General features: G+C 36.9%; 1 protein-coding gene across 7 annotated transcripts in view; it reads left to right on the top strand.

Annotated features, from left to right (window-relative positions):
* The window catches only part of SUGCT (succinyl-CoA:glutarate-CoA transferase), a 681,818-nt gene that overhangs the window by 133,761 nt on the left and 528,620 nt on the right, over nt 1-19,437 (top strand). The window lies entirely within an intron of this gene.

Raw genomic sequence — 19,437 nt, 5'->3', positions numbered from 1 at the left:
TCTATTAGAATCTGCAGTTCTGTATGATATGAGTTTGAGAGATGATTCCTTTTTAAAAAAAGACTTTCAGGGTTTTCTGTCATATATCTTTGTTTGACTATAACAAGGTTCTGTTATTCACTTCAAATTCTGTGTTTTGCACATTTCTTCATCAGAAGATTAGTAACAGGACACTTGAATGGATCAAAAGAACTTGCTGAAAGTGAGTGACTTTTAGACTCAGATAATGGTTTGCTTTTATTTTTTTCACCCAAAAGACACACTGATTGTACCCATTTTATAAAGCCTGGTTTGTTCGCCATATCAATTAAAAACCAAATGTTACCTACCCCAGCTGACAATATTCTCACAGGGTTGGAGAAAAATGAAAATTTGCGTGTGACAGATCTTCAGTTCTTGAGCAAAGCAGATGGTTCAGGAACTGCTGTTCTTTATTAAGTGTCTAAACTTGTCCTCAGAAATTCTTGACTTTGGCTAGTGTGAATGAATATGTGAAGAAACTATGACTTTTCAAAAATAAAAACAAAAACTCCTCTTCAACCTTTTCAACAGAGGACAATGTTGGAAACCATGGGAATTCATCTCAAATGTTGAAAGTTCAGGCTTCAGTTTTTGATGTGTATGGAGAAAGTATCTGTGAGTCGGAAGGCTTTACAGTAAAGTTCCAAATCATGTCACATAGGGAGGTATTCGCTATGTTCAAGTATAATGTTTATAGTCTATTTTTTGCTTATTTTAAAAAACAGAATGTCTTTAAAAATGTTTTGTGTAGACCTCAGTATCCCTCCTGGGTGTTTACACTGAGAGCTCTGGCATCTTGGGTGTGCTCTCAATTATTTCACTGTGAGGTGAAAGGAAATTTAGAATCATCGGCTATTTTTATTATAGGTAGAAGATATGGGAGACTTCTGTGTGTGTGTGTGTGTGTATGTGTGTGTGTTTCTTTTCATTAAAGACAGAAATGTACTTTTCCTTCTTGAATTGCCCCAGTTACGTAAAATGGACACTGTGCTTATTTGATCTAGTTGATTGCAGCTTTATAATCTGTAAGAAATAAAAGAAGATCTACTAGGGACTTTCCTCAAAAGCCCAGAATTAATTTGTTTCCTCTTGATGGAGAACGGGTTCAGCACTGTGATTAAGGAACAAATGCAAATTTAGCTTGAATGAAGCTAGTATACCAAGATGGAGCCTAGATATGTTTGTAGACCCTGGTCTGTTTTCAATTTTTTAAAATAGATTTGGGAAATATTTTTATGGGTGAATTACAGGGCAGTTATAATTCAGTTTTCTACAATAATTAAAGCGTTGCATCTCATTTGAGTTGTCTGAGTTTTGGGCTGAAAGCCTATGATGGAAGACTCTGATGGTCTCAGGAATTAGTTACGGTGGCCACCTCACCCTCTTCAATTTTTTAAAATTTCCTTTTATTTTTATATTTTAATTGAAGTAGAGTTGATTTACAGTGTTGTGCCAGTCTCTGCCGTACAGCAAAGTGACTCAGTTTTACACATATAGACATTCTTTTTCATATTCTTTTCCATTATGGTTTATCCCAGGAGGTTGGATATAGTTCCCCGTGCTATACAGTAGGACCTTGTTTATCCATTCTAAATGTAATAGTTTGCATCTACGAACCGCAAATTCCCAGTCCATCCCTCTCCCTTCTCAATTTTATTGAACTCTGAAGGATTCTGGGGATCAAGGACCTCAAATGCATGAAATGAAAATTTTTGAAAAGTAGTGCTCCTTGATTTGCGTGTTATTTTGTATACATGCAATTTTTTTTTTTTGGCCGCTCTGTGCAGCATGTGGGATCTTAGTTCCCCAACCGGGATCGAACCTGTGCCCCCTGCAGTGGAAGCACGGAGTCTTAACCACTGGACTGCCAGGGAAGTCCCTGTATACATGCAGTTCTTAACTTCTCGGGTTGATTATCCACTTGCGCCCTTTCCTCCCTGCTCGTTGGCTGCCACCTTTTTGAAAATGAGTAAATTAAACAAAGTATACAGAATTGAGATAAGCATTTTGCTGCTTGAACATCTTAGTGGAGGCTTTTCTGAGAATTCAGATTTTTAAAAGGAATTTTTGACTTCATTGCTCCTTTTGTTCCCATTATCAGTGGGTTTTGCCCCTGAGAAGTACCTAGCCCAAGGGATTGATCATTACATAATGCTCATGTTAATATTTTTCATGCATTGGTATTAGTTCAATGTTTCTCAACCCTTCAAACAATTATATTTATAAAGACAGGAGTGTTTTAGGGACAGGAGAGGAGAGTGCAGAGAAAGCAGCTTGTCTTCAAAAAGAATATATTTTGTTTATTATGTATATGTGCAGTTATCAGTGTGGCCACCCCTCTTTAGATATATGACTAACATGATACACATCGAGGACCAAAGCAACAGCCTGGCTGCTCATAGCCTCCTATCGCTGTTAATCTTTTCCTATTTCAGTTGGCTTCCCCACACTTATTTCTCTTAAACATGCACATGAATCATTTGGAAACCCCGTTAAGATGCCGATTCTGATTCCAGGTGATGTTGATGCTGCCCATCACAATGATAAGACTGTAGACCTAGACTTTCTTATTATTGATGACTGCACCATGTCGTTTATATTCCACTGGCAAATCCCAGTGCTGATTGGATTTAATAGTCCATCTATTCCGTGCCTGACTGAAGCAGTGAATATGGCTGGGGAAAAACATAACCACCATGTTATGTTCATGGCTGTCTCTCCCCAGCCTTACTCAGCAATCTTGCCACATTTATCTACATATTTATCCTCTCTCTCTCATAAGATTATTTCACATCTTCTCTCTCTTCAAGTCTTCCTCCTCTCTCCTCATCCTTAGGCAAAGACTTTGTCTCATATGACACTAAAAATTGATGCAACCAGAAGAGAACTGCTGCATTTTTTTTTTCTACCATAACTCTCAAACTTCATTTCCTCCTATCACAGTGAATGAACTGTCCCTTTCCACAGTTTGCCGATTTAAAGGCATTGCTCCTGCACTCGATCTCTTCCATCACCTGTATTATCTGTCATCGGTTAAATATATGATCACGTCCTTCACTTTAAAAAAACCCAGCCTTGGACATCGCCCCCCCCATACCCTAACCCCCCAACTCTGGGACATGTCTTATTCCATTTACCATCCCATTTCTTCATAGGACAAAACTCTTGAAAGTTTTGGGTGGTGTCTGCTGGAAGGAAACACTGCAACCTCTATTCTGCAGTGCCATTTGTACCTCACAGGTAAAGAGACTTTACAGCACTCTGAAGCCTCAGGAGTTTGAGTGCCGGGGACTATCAGGGGATGCTGACTTTCTGGTCAGTTCATTAATAAGAATACTCTTCTTAAGCCTTTTCTTGAGCCTTTCAAATGTAGGGCCTTCAAAGAGAATCGTTCCTTTAAATGGCCTGATAATTCACATGGTGATTTCTTTCAAACTTTCCCCTCCCCCACCAAGAGCTTCCAATTCAAGAGAGTGAAGAAAACAATTATTCAGATGATTGAATAAAACCATGTCTCCCTTTCTTCAGTTTGGGCTCATTCAACTAAGGAATAGAGCAGGAAACTGTGCTATGTTATTTCTGGTAGGGACCTTATACTGTATATTTAATTTGGCTTAAGCAGAGACTGAGACAGGCAGTAAATTCCAAGTTTGAAGAGATACAGCACTTTGCTATCATTCCTTAGAAGAACATCAAAATGCTGTTAAATCATAGCAGATTAGGTAACCTTGGGAATCTTTTTCTTTTAACCCATGTTAAGGATGTTTTAAAAAGCCAAAATGTGAATGATATACATCTGTTTCTTGTGTGACTTTTTCTTTGTACCATAGTAGCAGTAAAGCATTCATTTGCTGAAGTTTGCAAGTACAGTTTAAACAAGCATATGATTACATTGCATATATTTTATTGATGCATTGATAATAAGAGTAATGATAAACATGCTGGCTTCCATTGAACACATATCATGTAACTGGGATATATATCTACATATATGTATATTTTTCTTTCTCATTTTATATGGATGAAAGGGACGTCTAGAGAGGTGAACCAACTCTCCTATGGCTATAGCTAGAAAGCCAAAGGGCCTGGATTGTAACCATGATTTTAAGTTTTCAAAATTTGTTTCCTTTCTCACTATATCCGAACTAGTGGTTCTTTTGGTGCTTGACACATTGTAGCTACCTGTCTTTTAGTTTCTTTCGCAGATAGAATTCTTCTGATCTGTTTCCATCATCTCTTTGACAAACGACCTATTTATTATGATTTTAGAGGGTCCCAAACCTAATAAGTGACCTGGCTGTGGAACTATATTTGAATTCTGAGCTATGCGGCAACTGTAGGTTTCCCTCTACCATGTTTTCATTCATGCTTTCAAATGACTCCTGATAAATAAGCAACAGTTCTTGAGCCCCCTATGGAGTAGGCACTGTTTTAGTTCCGGAAGGCTTCCAAATGAGGAAAAACTAGGCCCTTGATTTCACTGAACTCAGAGCCCATATAGCAAGCACAGCTGAGAGGGTTTGAGCTTTGGCGTCAGACAGGCCTGGGCTCATAACTTGGCTTTGCCACTTCATGGCTGCGAAATCTTGGACAAGTCTTTTAATATCCCTAGTGTTAGCTGCTTCCTATGCAAAAAGGTGATGATGATAGTTGTTTCCACATTCATTGATGGAGTTAAATGAGATAGTGCGTGCTAAGTGTTTTGTGTAGTACCTGACTCTAGTAAGCACATGGTGGAAGGTGGCTCCTGTTATTATTTCTGTAGTTGAAGTAATAATTATAACTTTGTGAAACAGTTTCTAGGAAACTATGAAATAGTCCCTATGAAAACTATCCATGGCAGCTTAGGGGCAGAATAAATAAAGAGACATAGCTGATTTTCTTTCTTAATGGAATTTCCACTTTAATTTCTTTCTTTAAAAAAAAAAAACAAAAAACGAAAGGCAATGTACTGTGCTACTTTTCTATTTAAAAAAAAAACCAACTGTTCTCAGATATTTTTTAGAAATTGTAGTATTGAGCCATTGCTCAAATGTAGCATTATTGAAAGAAATACAGTTTGAGGAGAATCATATATAGCACCACCACTCAATTGTCAAAGGGAATAAGGCTTCTAGTTTACTGATGTGTTTATTAGTAAATTGAGATTTAGCATAAATTCATACTTAACTAAATGAAACATGGCAAAAATGATTTTCAGAAGTATTCTCTGAGGAGTCCACAAGATGGGAACCTATTTCTATTAAAGATACATACCTACCCTTTTGAGAGCGAAAAATTGTGGAGATTTCGCTTTCAGTTTTTAAAAGTGAGAGAACTACAGAATATTCTGAACATCTGTTCTTATAACCTTAAGATTGCAATGAACTTTGATAATCTCTAACCAGTAAAAAAAATACCTGAAGATTTTTTATTGGGAACAAAAGTGCAGGTGACAGCAAATACATTAGATTCTGTCTCAGAGGTTTCTGCAAACTTTTGGATTACTTAGCACTGACAAGCTAGAATATTCAAAGGTTTTTTTTTAATTTGTTTTGTTTTTAAATTTAAGGCATGAATTGTCTGAATTTCCCCCGCCCCTTTTGTTCTAAAGGTTTTGTCCAGGTAGCTTTTGATTATTTGCTTTAGAGCTTATATTTGTCTTAATCCTTATGAATTTGGAATTCTTGTTAAAACAAAACAAAATCATTTACTTGAAGATCCTGGTTACTTTGAAACCAATTGGCTAGGATTTTGTCTCAGTCCTAAGAATATAGGTAATGGGGCAGTCCAACAGGCACATAAAATTAGAGCAGACATGCTAGCTACTGGCATGATAGCTGCCACCCTCTCTGTTTCTCCCTAGAAAAGCTTCAGCTTTCTTTGATTTCAAATAAAATCCCTAAATTTAAAATAAATTAGGCAACATGATGTTTAAGGAGAGCATATTGCACAAAGAATAAACATGTATGACTGCAAAAACCATTGTGATTTTTAAATCAGTATTGCCTTCAGTTGACAAATATGGTCTTTTTAATGCATTTCACTAAGAGGTAAAATAGAAAGAGGCACAAGGAAAGACAATGTATCTCAAGGAATAAATCTGAAACTCCTTTAGGATCTTATCAGCTTCTCTGGGATTCTCAATATTCTTCTCGTTATATATGGATAATTGATAGGATTGTATGTTGTTTATGCCTATCAAATTTGGCTAAAATTACCCCAAAGAATAAAATGCCATTTTGAATAATCAGCTAGGTAAGAATATTAATATTATTGACTTAATAACATTGTATTAATAATAACCATTATAATCACAGCGATAACATTTATTGAATGATTGCTATGTGTCAGTTATTAAGTACTTTATATATATTAATTCCATCCTCACAGCAACCCTGTGAAATAGGCAAAGCTATTATCCTCACTTTCAGATGAGGCACAGAGAGGTTAAATAACTTGCCCAAGGTCACATATAAGTGTGTAGCTGGGATTCTAACCCAGGCAGGGGAACTATACTATATAGGCAGATGATGTGATGCTACTTACTTAAACTGATATGTTTAGTTTCGTTTTCTATCTTCATCCCACTTTTGAGGAAGAATTATGTGACATTTTCCTCTACATAATTTCCCCTTTAGGACTGCCAAGAGCAATTGAAGAGGTATAAACAATTCTGTTGTTTACTCATTACTGAGATCCTTAATTATAACTTAATTTCATTCAGGAAATCAGGTTGTACATCTTCTGAAGAAATCCTTTGATTGCCTATGCTAAAATTGTATTAGAATCATAATTAAGTCAAGTCATAGTGAAACAGCTATCTCTAGCTCCATCTATGTAATGAATGAGAACAATACTGTCTTTGAGCAGTCTAGGAGCTCGGGATGGTCTTAGCTATTGTGAGACTCCTAGTTTCTGGTTTTCAAATGGTATCTCTGAGTTTGGAGGTCGAGGTGGGAAGAAGTGGACATTCAGGGGTATGGGGTGGGGGGAGAGGCCAAAAAGGCAGATCTCCAAGTGTTCCAACCCCATTTCAACCAGAACAGCTCCACTTTTTGTTTGTTTGTTTGAAATACAGGGTCCACTGGTTAAAAATGATTATTTGTCCTAGGTCAACCAACTTGTACTGAAGGATTCTACAGGACTAGCCAGTAGGTTTTGTACATGTTTGTGGTGTGTTTGGGAAAAGAGAGACTCGTTTTCCTTGATGTTGGTGGTTCCTAGAACTGTGACCTAGAACCTTTATTAAAGGGTCTAATCCAGCTGAGCTGGAGGCCTTGGCAGGAGTTGGTGTGATGCCTGGCAGAGCTCCTCTGTGGGGGAGCACACACATTACCTCCCAGCTGAGAGTCTGGCCTGGTGACTCTGCCTGGAGCTCAAGGCTCTTTGGCTCAGGTAAATCACGTGGGACTGGATTCTGGAAACAGTTGGACTTGGATGTAGTCACACATCCTGTTCCGTTCTTAGGGGTGTCCAGGGCAAGTGTTGTTGAAATTCTGAGGAGGAGTGCTTAGCGCTGATACAATACCCTGATGGCTCCCTGTTCAGGTGCAGGCTACCTGGGGGAAAAAGAACTGAGTTCTGATATGGTACAAATTACTGTTATAATATAATTCAATATTGGGCAAATAAAATCATACAGTGGAAGAAAAACTATACGATGTTAAGTTCTGAAGTGAACCTATGTTGGAGACTTGAGCACATCATGTCCACATGTATAAATATGGCTGTGAAGTATGCTCTTTTCCATCCTAGTTTTGTTTCTGGCATTTAGGGAAAGGGGTACTGGTGCAAGGACTCTGCTTAGACAGGAGATGCTAAGTGTGTATACTGAGTGGGGCTAGTGAAATAGGAACGTGTTTTTTGTTTCTTTGAAAAATCATGTTAATAATTCATTTGACCTAATTTTAACCTGGAAATGATTCTCAAGTGTCCCTTTCCTCTCTTCTTTCCTGAGGGTAAAAGCTGGTGTGAAATGCTCTAGGTCTTTGCCGCGCCATGGAGCAGTGGCATCGGCATTACCTGGAAGCTTGCTGGAAATGAGAGTCTTGTTTATTCTACTGAACCAGAATCTGCATTTTAACAAGATCCCCAAGTGATGTGTTTTCACATTAGATTTTGAGAAGCCCTGCTCTCAAGTATGCGTGTGAAATCCCTTTGGTCATTGCATTATGGGTCCACTAGATGTCACTCTTGTAACCTGGTAATGGAAAGGCTTTTTTTTTTTTTTTTTTAGTGAGGACTTGGAAGAATCCGTGAATATGAACACGTTATTAGGTGATTTCCTCCCCATCCTTAGAGCTACTGATATACACGTTGATTATTTAAGGTGAAACTACCGTTTCTGGTTCACAGTCCTGGAGAGAAATGCCTGGGAATGATTTTCATTTTGTGGAATTAGCGCTTGTACCTTCCATTTTTCCGTCCTTCAAGCCTCCTGTTGCTTGGGTTAGTTCTGTCATTATATAACCTTAGCACAGACTATGCTGCAGTCGCTCTGACTGACTGACTCGAAGAGAACAGCATCCTGGCCTGCTCAGCACAGTGGCGCAGAATAAACGTACAGGTTTGATCTCTGTAGAAATGACTGAGAGCAGAAAGGAAGCAAGGCTGTATCCTGAAATTAGCATCAACCTCTGTGTGATTGTTGGAGGAAGGGCAGCCCTTTTTGAATTCTTGGGGTGTCTCAGGGGCGGTTTTACAAAAAAGGCCACTTCTGCTTAGAAAGAAATGTCCCAAGTGTAACCTTGAAGGGCGTTGGTTTCAGCCATGAAGATGGATATAAGGGACATTTACAGATAAAGTAAGGTCCAGAGGGAGATGATGGACTTTCAGAGATATATGAGGCCCCTAGGACAAGTCCTGTTAACCACTGGTTAGGTCTGAATATTAGGAATGAGAGGTGAAAAGGTTAAGGACTATGCTTTAGACTATCCAATTTTTTGCCAGATGCCCAGCTTGAGAAAAGTTAGTTCTTGAAATAAATCAATCTCTTGCAAAATTCTCCTCCCTCTGAGTCTGATGTGGTTTTTCATCTGTTTCAGTTAACAAGGGTAGCAAACAAGTAGTAAAGTAGCGGGTGTGTGTGTGTGTGTGTGTGCACTTGGGTGTGTTTTGTGACTGTTTTTTGTGTGTATTTCCTCTTCTTGGTGTGTGGCAGGGGCATTTATAATTTCTAATATCACTAAATGAGTAAAAAATGTTTAATTTGATTTCAGTCTAGTAAATATTCTTATTGATGTGAAAACAACACGGTTTTAGCTTAAATATAACTTTCCTTTGTTCCAAATAATTAAGGTGGCCATAGTATTTACTTTGACTGTTTAGAGTCCTTTTTGCAAGATCATTTATTATGAGGTGATTTCTAATGACCAGGAGCAGAATTAATTTTCAAGCATTTTATGGAGAATCAATTTCATTTTTTTAAAGTAGCATCTAAATTATGGAAAACAAGCTTGAAATGCTCATTTCCCATTCCTAGCCACGGCCTGAATTTCTACTTCTGCAAGTTGATAGGATTTTACACCACCATCCCCATCACTGTTGGATTTCCTTTTTAACTGTTGCTGCTAAGACTGCAGATGCTACCAGATGTGGCAGCGTACTTTAGATGCATTGTTTAAAAGCATGGGCTTTGGAGTCAGACAGACCTTGGGCAAATTGCTTCATTTCACCGAGCCTCAGTGTCTTCATTTGTAAAATAAGGACAATCCTACCTGCCTCATGGGCAGTGGTGATGATTTAGTGAGACAGTGCATATAAAGTACGTGGCCTAGAGTCAGGCACATGGTGTATGTTCAGCAGATGGTAGCTGTTATCCCCATTTTTTTTTTTATCCCCATATTGTACCCATCCCACAGACCCCAATCCTATAGTTTTTGTCCCCATCTCTCGGTTGTTAAAACACAGTCCTTCTCCTGTGGCTGGAGCCCTTGTTCCTACACTTTTTCTCCACCAGAGGACAGATCCAAGTCAAGGAGCTGTCCTTTCCCTCTGCCTGGCAAATACTTGTGTGTGTGTGTGTGTGTGTGTGTGTGTGTGTGTGTGTGAGATGAGTGGATGGGGAGCAGATCAGTACCATGCAGAGTGGTAGGGAGGACGTTGATCCCAGCACTGCAACAAGGAGAGAAGTTCTTACAACCCACACTGGAATCCTCAGTGAAAATTCCCCTCTGTCATAAAATGGTGGTCAAGTTCATCAGAACTGAGCACAGTTAGCACTGTGAGTATGGTCAGTACAGCCATATCACAGGCTGAACCATGGTCCTGTTCACCAATTTAACCATTATTTCTCAAGAGAAACAAACTCGAAGACGCAAACTGTGAGATCTCAATTGGATTTTTGCAATGCAAATTCCGGATTGCCCGCTCTTTATTACCTTTACTGTTTTGGAATGACCTTTCTGGTTCAGAGAGGACCTCTAGACTTCGAATAGCTGTAACTCATATCTTGGGGGGGTCACTGGAACATTACCTGGTTTAGCAACAGTGTCAGAAAGCTACTGTGAGGCAGTCTGAAGAGATCTTTCATCCTGAAAACACCCTTGTAGGAGTTTTGGCAGTTCCAACATAACCTGCCCTATGGTTTGATTTGATAATATCCTGTTGATGAAGAACAGTGGAGATTTCAATGTAACCGCAGTAGTATTAGTGTGCTGCCTCAAACAGAAGAGGATATAAAATACTAAAGAATTAGAAGCACTCTGTATCTTAAAAATATACTCTTATTTTTCTTGCTAGACCTTTGGAGTCTGCGTTAGGTTTTTTTTGTTTGTTTTAACAAAGTTAACTTTAATATATATTTTTGATAATTGTTTAAAATACTTTCTCAAAAAAAACCTTAAGAGGGGTATGGATTATTATTTTCTTCCTACCATATCATTCTTGTTTCCATTTCAAGGAGTCAAATCAGTAAGGTCAGTCCCAGTTCGAAGAAGCTGGGGGATAGGGAACAAAACTTATAATGGTGTTACTGTGTAGATTGCAAAAGAATCTGAGGTTTGTTCAGCAAATATAATGGTGCATTGAGGTGTTGTGTTAATATGGGGGGCCAGAAAATGACCTCTGTGTATAGTGAATCTGTTAAGTGGCAGTTTACAGTTTAACCTAAAAATTGGGAGAAAGTTGATAAGTGCAGAGAAAGCATGAGACCCAATCTGACAGAGACTCGCTAGGGTGGTGGTGGTGGCTGGAAGGAGGAGGGAGGGGAGAAGGGGGTTCTGTGGTGTACTGGGGGAAGGTTGGGATGGCGAAACTCTCCATCCATGTAAACAGGAAATTGACAGTTTTGTAGAAAAGCAAAGCCCCAAGTGTTTAAATGCATGTAAACTCCAGTATAAAACAGAGTGGATAGAATGATTGGTGGCAGGTAAGGATCACAATTCCATTTGGTTTTCACAGGCTTGGTAGAAGGAGAAAATTTAGAAACTAGTGAAAACTGGTACTGCAGAGTTAGAAAATCTGTAGGACTCTTAGGGATGGATGAGCTGATGGGATTATGACATTTTATATATAGAAATGATGAAAACAGAATAAGTATAATAAAAACAGAAAATGTACAAAATAATGCTGGACAAAGAAATTCACTGAGGATGAGAAATTCATGCTCAGTAATAAGAATATATTTAGAGATATTAAGGACCAGTGGCTTTTAAACATTTTTTTCTTTCTTTCTTTTTGCTCAGAGTTACTTTGAGAAGCTGATGGGCACTATGGAATCCTTGCTCAGAAAAGTACACATACCCATATACATGCATGATTTTGCACATGATTTCAGGAGCTTCTCAGACCTCTTGGGACCCATCCCCGGATTCCTGCCAAAGACCAACTGAATTAGGGTCAGGATATCAAAATTCTATTGATAACACCAGAAATTTAGACCAAGTAGTAATTACGAAGGAAATCGTACCCTGAGACTGAAAGATCTCACACAAATGTCTGCTTCATAGGGGAAGAAGTTTTAGAATTAAGGAGGGAAAGGAATTATACTGGCCTTGGGCCTAAGATTAGACAGGGATTGGTGTAAGAAATTATCTGTGACTATTGTAATAATGCTCACAACTCAATTACATTCAACCTTCTGAAGGGGAGTGAAAGAAAAAAAAATTCCGTTACATTATTACTCCGTTTTAGAAAATGGAACTATGATCAAATCAATGTGTGCTTTAAGTTAAAATTGAAAGTAATATTTTAAGAAGTCTGTAACTTATAGGAAACCTGGAAATGCTTTAAACACATTAGTGGTAGGGCAGGAAAATATGTCACATACCAAAGATTAGGAGCTCCTATAAAAACTTTTGCATCCATCTCATAAAGTAAAAGAAGCAAATATAAGGGGAAAAAGTAGGCAAAAGATTATTCAAGTGAGAACAGGGAATGCCTCAAAGTGTGACAGGTCAGGTGTAAATAAGAAGCCAGTCAGACTGTAAAGGAATTCAAGAAACAGCACAGAAAAGACTGCAATCCAGAAATAAAAGCTTTTTTATACATGAAAGGCAGAAGGTCACTTGGAAACTCCATGGGACTGCTTGATGATCAGGGTGCAAAAGACGTGCTCATGGGGAAGAAAGGAGATCTAGGGGCTCAATGAACTCTTTGCTTTGGTCTTTGTTGAAACATAAAAATTTCCTCTGTCATCATGTCTTTTGAAGCAAAGAGGTGAGCGATATAGTATTAGATCAAATAGTGGTCAGGGAACAGGATGTTCTACCTGATCGACATGCTGGAAATAAGTAAATTGCTGAAACTTTATGGCATCCATTATAAAGGGCTAAGGAAACTCAAGGGAATAAATTGACCAAAATGTAAAATAAGTCTTGTACTCACTCTTCAGTATGAGTGAATTCCACTCTTGCTTCCTTTCTAATGAGGACACCCTGCAGTCTATCGATGAATCTCATTCATACTGATGGACTTCAAAAGTGGTAGGATCATTGACTACTTGGTGTAATGAATGGAGGAAAGTAGTCTGTTTTCCATGACATGCTGGATTGTTTGAAGAGGAATAAGCACCAGGGAAAAAACAACAAATGTAATTTGTTTAGACTTTCAAGGAGTCCGTTACAAAGTTTCACAACAAAGCTATTCCAAATTGTGTTACCATGGTATTAGGAGGAAGATTTTGTCACACATAGGTATCAACAGAGGGAACAAAACGTAGGGTGTATGAGCCTGCTGTTGATGGAGACATGTAAACAGTGGGGTGCCTCCAGGGATTTCGGCTGGACTTCGTTATTATACATATTTATAGATCATCTAGAAGAGTATGTACACGATGAAATACCCCAGCGTGCAGGACTAAGCTCCTTTGGCTAGTGAAATGATAGCTCAACAGGAATAAGCTTTTGAAAGATCATATAAGTGGACAAGAAAGTGGCAGGGAGGCTCAGTAATGTAAGCAGTGCTACCAATTTAGGCAAAAAGAAACCAAACTAAACTTGTAAAACTGTGGGCTCTGAAGTATTTAGAAACCTGCTTTCCTTTAGGGACCAGGAAAGGAATTTGGAGTCCTTGTATCAATAGTTGCATCCTTCTGAATAGGCCAGCGAATGTTGGAAGGTTGTGAAACCAAAGTTGCACTTGAAGCAAAACCATTGTGCCTCTGCATTCTTTTGGTTTTGATTGTATGAGAAAGACCTAGTTTCAAATCCTGACTCAATCTTTAAAGGATTTTTATGAGGACCAAATTGAATATATGTGAAATTGCCTAGTACGGTGGTCCGTGGCAAGCCCTGAAGGTAGTATCAGGGGGGACATGATGGAAGTAGAGTCTCCTGGTTGGACCAAATCATTCAGGCTCTAACTTGGTATAGGAAGATGTTGATCTGTCTTCTCTCCAACTCAGCTACAAGGAACTAGCTTCTTACAGGGGAGACAATTTAATTTCTGAACAGCTCTAATTGTCACTAAGGACGTTATACTTAGTTGAAAGCTACCTTTCTTGTGATTTGTAGGCAACAGAGTAACAGAGAAGAAAGGGGACTTGAGAGATCACTCATTCAGAACCTCTTATTTTATGGATGAAGATGAGGAATATAAGGTGGGATGTATTTCTACCCACATGACTTCATAGAACTTAGCCTCATTGATATTTCTGTTTGCATTATTTATTAGTATGTTTATTTTACCTTGATATTTGTAAGGCCCTTACTATGCAGGCCTATCTTCACCTTCCCTCGTTTAGCATCCATTACCAGTTTTTAATACTGATCCCACCCTCAGGCTGATTTATTTTATTTTCTGTATTGCAGCTGCTAGTCCTTTAGAGCAGGGGTTGGCAAACCATGGCCCATGGGCCAAATCCATCCTGTGCCTGATTTTATGTGGCATGTGAGCTAAGCATAGTTTTTTTTAAAAAAATAAACTTATTGATTTTATTTATTTATTTTTGGCTGCATTGGGTCTTCATTGCTGCACGCGGGCTTTCTCTAGTTGTGGCGAGCGGGGGCTACTCTTCCATGCGGTGCACGGGCTTCTCACTGCGGTTGCTTCTCTTGTTGCGGAGCACGGGCTCTAGGCGCATGGGCTTCAGCAGTTGTGACTTGCGGGCTCTAGAGCACAGGCTAAGTAGTTGTGGCACATGGGTTTAGTTGCTCCGCGGCATGTGGGATCTTCCCGGACCAGGGCTGTAACCCATGTCCCCTGCATTGGCAGGCAGATTCTTAACCACTGGGCCACAGGGAAACCCAAGAATAGTTTTTACATTTTGAAATAGTTAAGAAAAATCAAATGAAGAAAAAAATTTTGTAATTCATGAAAATTATGTGAAGCTTAAATTTTAGTGTTAATAAATAAAGTTTTATGAAATCGTAGTCACACTCCTTTGATTATGTATTATCTACGTCTGCTATTGTCCTATAACAGAAGAGTCTTGGCAGAGACTGTATGCCCTGCAAAGCTGAAAATATTTACAATGAGCCCTTTACCGAAAAAATTAGCTGACCCTGGTTGTAAAGTGTCTCCAAAGACCCAGTCACCATCACTCTATATTTCTCAATTGGCCTTTTCCTTTCTCGGAGTTCCAGCTTGAATTCCACTTCCTTCATGACCCCCCAAAATTTCTCTTTCCTCTTTACATAATACACAGTAGTGTTTGATTGATTGCATAGTTCTCTAAAAGTTTTATATATATTGTTTTGTCCTTTTTCCCCCCTCTTTTGTAAATGTAACTTTTTTGAAGGCAGGAACCATATAATGTGTTTAGCAACATAGCACCAGCCAAGGGTTAGGCTCATAGTACTTGGCTCTAACGAGGTATTTGCTGAATTTAATTGAATTTCTTTTAGTGGTATCCTCCAGAATTCATTTAAGGAGCCATAGCAGGGAAGACAGGATTTTGATATACAAATAATTTATGTGATTACTGCTTTAATTGTGATTTGTACAGAGAACTGTGGGAGCCCAGAAGAGCAAGTAACTCAGGGAGTCAGAAAAGGCTTCCAATAGGAAATAAAATTTGATCTTAACCTTGAAGACTGAGTAGAGTTTGCTAGGTGAAGAAGGGAGAATGGGGAGGAGAGGGCTTGAGCATTTCACGACTGGGTGTGTACAAAGCATGGATGGAAGAATGCATCCAGGTGACCTCTCATTCCCTTTCCTCTGCCATAGAGGGATGAACACCATCCTAAGTCTGGTGTTATCAATATCATGAATACTTTTATCCTTGTATTACATAGGTATACATCTTTATAGACTATCTAGTACTGTTTCACATATTTTTAAAACTTACATAAATAATGTACTGATACAGCATTCTGAAAATTGCCTTCTTTTCTTTCAACCTAATTTTTATGAGTTTTATCTGTATTAATACATGTAGTTATAATACATGCATTTTTCATGCCTTGCATTATTCCATTCCTTCAGTATGACATGATTTGTTAACCATTCACCTGTTGAAAGATGCATGTATTGTTTCCCATTTTTTTACTTTTATAACATTGCTATGAGCATTCCTATATATTATTTTTGTTGTTCATATGTCTGAAATTCTCTGAAATCTATAACTGAGAGTAGAATTTCTGGGTCATAGGTGTGTGTATCTTCAACTTTGCCTGATATTGCTAGAAACTGAATTATATAAATAGATTTTCTAATATCACATCATCTTTGCATTCCCAGGAGAACCCATTGGTAATAATGTATTGTTTTTCCACACTTATCAATTTATTTTTCTAGAGTTTCATAAAGGATTTTTACATCAATTTTCATAAGTAAGCTGGCTCAGAATTTTCTTCTCTCATATTGTTCTTGTCTGGTTTTGGTTTTTATGTTATTATGTAAGTCTCATAAAATGAGATAGGGACTATCCATTACTTTTCTTTTCTCTAGAAGGTTAGAATTATCTGAGTATTAAAAGTTTGGTGGAAACAATCTGTTAGACCATATGGGCTTAATGGTTTTTGGATGGATGGATTTTAAGTTACAGACTTATTTTTTGGTTAAAGATCTATACAAACTTTCTATTTCTTTTTAAGTCAGTTTTATTGAGTTATATTTTTCCTAGAACTTTGCCCTTGTATTCTAAGTACTCTAATTTATTGTCATAAAGTTAAGCATATTGTCTCATAATTAAAAAAGAACAACTTTGTTGTACCCATTGTTTTGTTTTTTGTTTTCATTCCTAACATAGAGAAAAGAATGATAGGGTAGTGGTTAAAAGCAGACTATGTAGCCAGATTGTCTAGGTTTGAATTTAGGTTCCACAATTTTCTGGTTGTATGACAGTGAGAAAGTTATGTAACTTCTCTGTGCCTCAGCTTCTCAGCTGTAAGAGTGATGTAAAATAGCATCTACCTCATAGGCTGTACTTAGACTTTTATAAATATTTGATTATATGTTGTAGACCCTTTTGATAACGTTAATTTTTTATAGATAATAAAATTAAAGAAGAAAAATTAGTTGAAATCCGCCATTCAAGAGATAATATAACTACTACTAAAATTTGTGTGCATTTTTTTCCAGTCAGGTCTTTCTCTTTTTTATGTATGTGTGCATCTGTTTCTGTATAATGTGTATATCTATCTGTGTGTTTATTTGTATTCCTAGATTTGTAGAGATGTGTATATGTATATATATGTATATGCATATAAATGTAAATATATCTTCAGTTTTTCTTTATCTGGTACATCTGTCGTATTAAGGATCCTTCAAAAACATGATTTTTAATGTCCCATGTGTTAAAAATGAGGCTGTGTTGAATAGGCATGTGTATAACTCTGTCAAAGATTTTTTAGAAAATAAAAGATGGAAATTACCCGATGGGTTTTTCTAAAAGTTTGTATGGATTTGATTTTTGTATTTGATTATTGTCCCTGATCTCATTGAAAAGCATCAATGGCACATCTTTATCACTTGAGTTTAAATGTAAACTCCTTAAAATGTCATAGAAGGGATTTGTCCTCTGCTTATCTTTCCTGTTTCAGTTCTTAGTGTCCTGTCACACTCTTTCTAGCTGTTGTCAGCACTTGCTGTTTGTGACTGTGCCATACTCTAGCCCAACCCTAGAGGTTTACCTGCTCTGCTTTCTCTATGCTGTGATTTTTCTGTTGGTGATTGGCTAGTGAATTCATTTGCATTTTTTGTTCAGTTAACCATTTGTGGAGTTAATTTCTTATTGATTTGTAAAACTTTTCATACGTTGAGGGTATTAATCTTTTGATATACAGTTGTAATATTTTTCTGATGTTATTTGCATGTGAATTTTGTTTGTGGTGGTTTAATTTATGTAGAATATTTTGATTTTTTAAAATGTAATCAAATCTATCACTTTTCTTTAAAATTTATATTTTTAGAGTAATTAATTTTTTCCCATTACAGATATACTTTTGTTTTCCCATTTTTTGAGTTTAAAATTCATCTATAATTTATTTTGGTATGTAATATGAAGTAAATTTTAACAATTTTTTCTCTCTTAATAATATATTAATTATTTCAGAATATTTAATTAAACAGTTTATTCTTTGTCCACTGCTCAAAGTGTTAATTTTATCATATATTAAATTTACATATGTTGGACTTTTTTCTGACCTCTCTATTCTCTGTACTCTTATCTCCTCTCAAATCTGTGTTACTCTGTGACTCATAATGTGCTCTAACATTCTGTGGCGAACATCTACCCCTTGTTTTTCCTTTTTATCTTTTACTTTGATATTTTTGTTGGTGACTTCTTTCAAAATAGGTAAAATTATTTTTTTCGAGTGAAAAAATCCCTTTAATGTTTAATTAGGAATTGCATTAAACATATACATTGTTTTGCAAGAATTTTCTCTCTTAGTGATTAATGTATTAGTATAATAGATTTCTTAATATTGAGTTATTCAAATATTTCTGGGACCAGGTGTCTTCAATCACAGTTTATTTTTCTTTTTAAAAGCTGCTTATCTAATTTGGTAGCATTGTGCTTAAATTTTTTACATGTTTTTCTAAGAGTCATTAGTTTTCTTTATTGTGTTTTAGGTTGTAGTAGGTTGTAGTATGAGGGCAGTGCTAGATTTTGGGATCAAATTAGGCACTCTTCCATTTTTATTGGTTTGAATTTCTTTTTTATCTTCTTTTTAAATTATTTATATATTTAGATATAATTTACATATAATGTGTACGTTTAAGGGGTATGATGTGTTGATTTGATGAATTTATGTATTGCAATGAGATCACCACCATAGTTAGTGTTAGCTAACACCTCTATGATGTCACATAATTATCATTCTTTTTTGTAGTGAGTACATTAAGAGCTAGTCTCTTAGCAGTGTTGAAGTTGTACTTCTTTATGTAACAGAAGAAGTATATTTTCTTTGAATGTTGATAAAAGAAATCTTTTCAAAAAACTATCTGGTTGCAGTGCCTTTTCTTGGGGGTAAGTTTTAGTTTCTAATAGTTATTTGTCTATTCAGGTATTTGGCTTAATTAATGATCATTGCTCTAAATATGTTTTCTCTTGTTTTATGAATCACCTCTGTCACCAGGTCTCTCTAATTTTGTGTGTTTGATGATTGATCCTCTTTTTCTTACTTCAATTTAACTCAGGTTCTTTTTTTTTAAGAATCTCATCTTTATCAAAATGGTGATTTCTTTTTCTTAAAATTTGTAGCAGAATATTTTTAGGATGGTCTTCATTTATCAGTGTTTGAGTCTTTTAAATTTACAATTTTTTAAAATTAGGAAGGTGAACTTCCATTATCTTTTTATCTATTTTTAGAAATACCAAATTATCTTTATTTTGGGTCTCTGTCTGTCTTCCTTATTTATTATGTCTCTTCAATTTCATTCTTGTTCCTTTTCTTCTTTTTGTTTGATGGTGTCAGTGCACAAATTCTGGGGCTTCCTCCCCAAGCCCTGCTTTCAAATATTGCTTATTCTTAGTTGCAAATGAAAGCTGTGCCCCTTGCTCCCCACCTGTTGTATCATCATCTCATTCCTTAACAAGATCTTCTTATA

Source organism: Pseudorca crassidens, chromosome 8 (assembly GCF_039906515.1).
Source record: "Pseudorca crassidens isolate mPseCra1 chromosome 8, mPseCra1.hap1, whole genome shotgun sequence".
Taxonomy (NCBI): Eukaryota; Metazoa; Chordata; class Mammalia; order Artiodactyla; family Delphinidae; genus Pseudorca; species Pseudorca crassidens.
This window is presented reverse-complemented; position numbering and strand designations above follow the sequence as displayed.